The sequence below is a fragment of the Hippoglossus hippoglossus genome, chromosome 18 (assembly GCF_009819705.1).
Source record: "Hippoglossus hippoglossus isolate fHipHip1 chromosome 18, fHipHip1.pri, whole genome shotgun sequence".
In the NCBI taxonomy this organism is placed as follows: Eukaryota; Metazoa; Chordata; class Actinopteri; order Pleuronectiformes; family Pleuronectidae; genus Hippoglossus; species Hippoglossus hippoglossus.
In genome coordinates, this window is record NC_047168.1 from 2079496 (window position 1) to 2085765 (window position 6270).

The 6270-nt window shown below is 41.5% G+C and overlaps 1 protein-coding gene across 1 annotated transcript in view; it reads right to left on the reverse strand.

Moving 5' to 3' along the window:
* Positions 1–6270, reverse strand: part of LOC117779186 (macrophage mannose receptor 1-like) — a 63698-nt gene that overhangs the window by 8818 nt on the left and 48610 nt on the right. The window lies entirely within an intron of this gene.

Consider the following 6270-nt stretch of genomic DNA (forward strand, 5'->3'; position numbering starts at 1 on the left):
AACTTGTCATGGTGGGTAAACTGTGTAAACTAACACTATGTTAAATGTTGGAATGTCCATTTTATCATCTCAAATTTTGTGAAAATAATATAATTGCAACGATTGCTTTAAGCTTTCAGCCACAAATTATAGATCTATTCCAATGTGACTTTGCTGCATGTGCACTGACATCCTGTCCAACACTGTTTTCTGTGGTACAGGAAATTTCTTCAACCTCTTCCAGGTCCATCCTGTTGTCAGCTGTCACTGCTGCTAAACTGGTTTCTTTGCTGTGGAGTAGATAAATAGAATTCATGTGCCACTTGGCGACCTGGTTCTTCAGTGGGCCCAATGAAAGAGCAAGTTAACTGGCTGCATTTCTGATGCCAGCTAAAGCATGTCTTTGTTGTTCGACCCAAAAACCAGCAAAGGCTCATTTATTGGGGTTTGAATTTGAATCTGTAGTTTGGACCTTTCACTTTCTGTGTCAAGTAAAACTTCATATTTCAGATGTTGACGTGATGCTAATAAGCGTTTACTTTGTAGAGAAGAGGATCTGTGTTTTTGACTTGGTGTATATAAGCGATAACAGATTGATTTAAAGTGTCAGTAGTTTCAGAAAAATAAACTCTTTCACTTTGGGGAACTACATGCAGCAGTTGGGTAAAACAGACCACGGTCTGACTTTGATGTGAAATGTTATTTCCATATATTGTGTCACACCTGCTGACACATGATTGCGTCTTACCACAAGCTTTGGTCTGTTAGTATCTCCTTCTTCACTCTGTTTCCATATAAATTGACTGGTTGTTATCTTATCTCAAATCCTTCCTCTGCTTGTGCTCGATTCCCTTCTTTGGTACTGGATGTTCTCTGTGTGCCCTTCTGTCTCTCCTCAGCTCCCAGTGCAAGGCAGCCTCTGACTGGGAAAACAAATGTTTCCTATCAGCTGCTGTGCCAGACTGGCCAGTTGCATAGACCATGAGGTCCATCTGGTAGAACTGTAGCTATGCTAACAGGTAGAGACACATACTTCTAGACAATACTGTCAATAACAGGATTTACTTGAGATATATTAAAATAAGATCCTATATGTCAGGTCATAGTGTATGTATGCAAATTAATTCCTCAGATATTTAATCCACTTCCTGCCTTAAATTAATACAATCCACGACATGATAATGATAATAATAATGTCCCATTGTTTCTCTCAGGATTGTGTCATGTATATGTGAAGCCATTTCACACAATCAGCAAGTGGTTGTGATCACTTTTAAACCCCAGACGGTCTTTTATTTGTGAGCTGATATAGAGAAAATATTCTTTCTTTCAGACTGTGTGCCAGTGTTGCATGGTTGTCTGCTATAAGAAACGTTAGTCTACTTCATTCTGTTTTAATACTGACGAGGCTCACTCTTTGTGTGTGTGTGTGTGTGTGTGTGTGTGTGTGTGTGTGTGTGTGTGTGTGTGTGTGTGTGTGTGTGTGTGTGTGTGTGTGTGTGTGTGTGTGTGTGTGTGTGTGTGTGTGTGTGTGTGTGTGTGACTCAGACACACTAGTGGTCAGACACTCGTGCATGAATTGCATTCAAGGCAATGCAGCCTACTTGCATAACACATTTCATACAGAGGGTAAAGTTAATTCACTGACAGAGCAGAGGGATGTGGTGTCACCTTGTGTATTGTTTACAATGCAGATTATTGACATTAGATTTGGCAAAACCAGTGATTTAGTTTAATTTAACCAGAGAACTTAACAGTCCCATGAGCCTTTGGATACGATGTGACCAGCCGTGGACTTGTCCATAGGAGACGACTGACTTGCTTGATGTCAGTTGATGACAGATAAGCAGATACACACACAAAGCCTACCCGGGTAGCAGGGAACATAATATTGATCACACACACAAGGACGCAAATACTGCACTTTTGGGGTCACAAACATTTAAAGGACATTTATTCTTTATTTTTCTCTTTTATTTGGTACTTTAACAGAGCTCTATTTTTGCATTTTTTAGTGTGTTCATACAACAAATCCAGAACTGTGAATGTATGTTGATTGTTGTGAGGCAATAAATTTGTAATCTGTTCAACACAGTTAAACTCCTCTCTTGAGTTATTATTAAGGCAAATGCTCACGGACCTACAGTATATAGATGTTAGCACCTCAGCTTCTACCATTGGCTTACAACTTAATGGGACTCTACATATGTCTTTTCTTTCTTATTCTGCCACTTCAGCTCAGGGTGGCAGGGGGGTTTTCCAGATGTCCCTCTACCCAGCAGTCTCACTTGGTCATTTGTATTCACACATACAGCCCCTCCGGAGAATGTCCGCAGGATCTCTGGCGTTCAGTGCATGTCTGAAAGCAGCTTATGACTACATCAACATTTAGTATGTGCTGTTGTGTATAGTGTTTGACTGACAAATTGTATTCAGTTGTGCCTCTGGTTGTGTGTTCAGGACCCACTTTCACTGGGTCTCCCAACATACTTGGACTGTGTAGTAAACACCTTGCTGGGAACACAAATGGAGTCTGAGCTGTGCAGTTAACATGACATACCTGCCCTATTTGAAGTGATATTCCCACATAAGAAAAATTGAGGCCAAGGATGTTGAGCTTCATCCAGAGCCCTAAAGAATTATACCACTAAACTGAGACACCTCTGTTGAATATGTCTCGGTATTGTTTTAGTTTTGGGAGAAATGTTTCTTTATGGACGTCATCTGTAGAGGCACACTTAATGCAACGTTCTTCACATTATCTGATCAGTCAACAAGGTTGTATAAATAGCGTCTCCGTCTTATGAGACTCAGTTGAGCTTCTGACAGGTGGTTCCTCACCATGTGGAGCCATCAATCTATTCAACTCATTCTTGGAAAGAGAAGTATTCCTCTAAAGGTCTTAGAATCTTTGGTCTAACCCCAGTTATTTTATCTGCATTTGTATATTTGTGGTGACTTTCAGCTTTAAATAAGCTAACACTAAATTAGAAGGATGACTATCTCGCTTGACAACTATGGACATGATCAGAACATGCATTGCTCTAACTGACTGGATGCCTGCCACCTCCTCTGTCTCCATAACAGTGTCAGAGGGCTCCAGCCTTCTTCTGAGATCAGTGAGCTGAGACGCAAGGTGATGAACAAGCCCACAGGGGGCACTGTTTCCCCACCAACGATAAAGCCCTTCGCCTGCCCAACGCACATTAACGGAGGAGCCAGCAAGCTGCCCCAATGAAGTTTATATATTATCTTGATACCACTTTTAATGTCTTGGAAATATACAGAAAACAGGAAGCTATTGCCACAAAATATAGTCATTTTATCTGGAAAGATTCTAAGTCATCCAGGTCATGGTTGTCCAAGAAAACTTGGTTCGACAGCAACTGGACATGGATGCAGATACTTGGAAGATGTTTCAGCTCTCATCTAAGGCTCTGCTCATATCTGTGTGTAACATGTGTCCATCAACATCTGTTATGTTTGGAGCAAGTAGCTTGTGAGAAAAAAGGGTGTGAAAGTTGAACAGCAGCGATTGATACTTCAATGTATAGCTGATTATATATAGTTGTTATGGAAGTTTTCTGGAAGCTGGTGAAAGGAGAACTCAGGCAGCCGCTGATGTCTTATGCAGAAGATTTTAATGTAGACTTGATGCATCAAGGAGACCAGAAGGTGAAACAATTTACAAACTTCAACAGAGTAACTTGAGCAATTGTCACCCCCCAAGTCTGAAGATGTCTTCCACAGCGTCCGCATACTGTATATCTTCCTCTACTTGCGTCTTCCATTCCAACAGCAAATCCATGAAAGGCTAGAATTGCTGTCACTCTCTATGTTACATGTAGGTGTTCAAAACCTATTGGACAGTTAATCCTAAAGTATGCATTCCAAAATCACATTGTGTCCTTACGTCTTGGCCCTGGTGAAATATGCAAAAGGGTTGAAGTTGGTGCCTCTCTGTCTGGGGCATCTGAGTTAGATATTAAGTCCCTGAGCGTAGACACTACAATGCAGTGGTGGTTGGTCCTTTATCTATAACCTGACCTTGGGCACTGCTTGGAGAGAGACGGGAGTATGTGTGGAACAAAACAGGCCCCACTCTCTTAATGGTGTATAGAAGTAATATACACTATATACATAATATACAGTGGCATATACAGTAATTTGTGAGGATGTTCAAAATTTCCTCAACCCTTTTTTTGTACTGAAAGCAAAACAGATTCTTCATGATCTCTCCCAGGCTAAATGTGGATGGGACCAAACCATATAAAAAATGGCTAACTGAACTGGATCAGTTAAAATGTTGTCAAATCAGCAGATGGGCCTATTGAAAACAGTACAGTTGCATCACGTTTGTGATGCCAGTGAGAAGGATATGGAACGGCCAGTTAGCTTAGATTTGCCGACAACTTGGGGAAAGTTCTTGTGGCTTTTGTGATAGGAAAGTCTAGAGTAACTACCCTGAAAAACATGACTATTCCTAGACAAGATGCTACTTTAGCTGTAGGAGTAGTTCGAATGCTGTGCTCAGAGCTACAGCTTGACCTTCAAGAGACCATTTTTTGGACAGACAGACAATCTGTACTTAAATATATCTGCAATCAAACCAAGAGATTCCACATGTAGCCGGAGGCGCGCTCCCTCCCTGCCGCTGCGGGGCGCTTTACCTGCTTTCATGGCGCGCTGGTTGCTAAGCGACGTCATGCGCCCCCGTATTTAAGGAAGCGGCCGTGCATAGCTCGCCCTCCTTCCGTTCCCGCTCATCTCCTGTGGCAGAGTCTTTGGTTTGGCGTGGACGAAGTCGTTTCGTTGCCGTGGCGGAGTTGGCGTTTGGCGCAACAGCCAGCGCACCACTCAGACATCCCCCCTATACACAGTGCGGCTGATCCCTGGCTTGGGATTGCTCCGCCAGAGACCTTAGGGGTTCAAATTCATGAAAATGCATCTATATGCATAAGGTAAACCTGCATACAATGTCCTGTGAATGGTGTTTCTCATTTGTCTTCATTTTGTTCCTCTTCAGACAGTACGTCATCAGTCAGATCCCAGGTCTGGAGATTCTGGACGACACAGAGGTCCTGGAGAAGGAGAGAGCCCAGGCTCGGAAAACCTTCAGGCTGCAGCAAAGCAGCCACGGCAGCAGGAAGAGGAAGGAGGACTCCTCCAGGAAACACACACGCATGCAGAAAAGTCTAAAACTATCATAAGACAATAGCACAGACTTGTAGGTTTATGATCCCATCACTAAGAGTCACAGCTTGAGTGTAACACTGACAACCCTATCATACACTGTACACTGTGAGCTCTGTAGCTGCTTGTAGTCACAGCCACACAATGTTTACACTCTATATTCAGATGTAAAAGCCATGTTTAATAAAGTTGTCAAATTGGAAATATTCCACTGTCATGTGAATCATTTTAACCATAATTCCTCCTTACATATTTTATGTGTGTGGTACATGCAGTGTGCGTGTACATTACTGTTTTGGGAATGTTGTGGTAATGGGGCTGCAACTGTATACATTGCACCTGCAGTCTATGGTCTTACCCCTAGGGGTCAGCAGAGTCAAATAGAAAGCTGCAAGGGACTGTCTCCTAAAGCATTGATTCAGTGTTACACCTAAGGTTGAAGTCAGTGCTGCTTAATTTTCTTCAAAGCACAATGTTTTTCAGTATTTACCTACTGATAAGGTAATCAGAAGAAAAGTTAATTTTGTATACTTGAATCTTTTTGAATTGCACTTTTTGTTTAATTTATTTTGCGTTTTTGGATAAAAGCTGCTACTCAAGACACTGAATTTTTTTCCATAGTGCAGTGTTGGTTGTAATAGATTCAGTGAGTGAGTATTCTCAGCTAAAGCTATATAATTTGAGTCTTTTTGAAAGTACTTCTCCGTAGTTGGACTTTTTTATTTCTTGTTTGTGCATGAAAGCACGGAGTCTGCTTAAAAGGCTGAAGTTACTGAATTGTTATGTTGTATTACCCTGTTTCCTTAAGATGCACTTTTTGGTTTTTAATTAAAATGCAGCTAATTGAGTATAAAAGGGAATATTTCCCTCTCTAGCATTGCCACCTGCTGGTCGTTTTGGTTTATCATTAAACTTGTTTTTTTGTGTTGGCATACTGTGATATTCTGTACTATCTCAGATTCAAACTGCACCATCTTTTCATCAAATAAAATTGAGTAGTTAAAAATTGGGTCCCGTCTTGTCATTAAGGGGTGATGGTGGGTCCCGAAGCCAGACCAGTTGAGAAACACTGTCCTAAAGCATTGAACTTAATCAGTG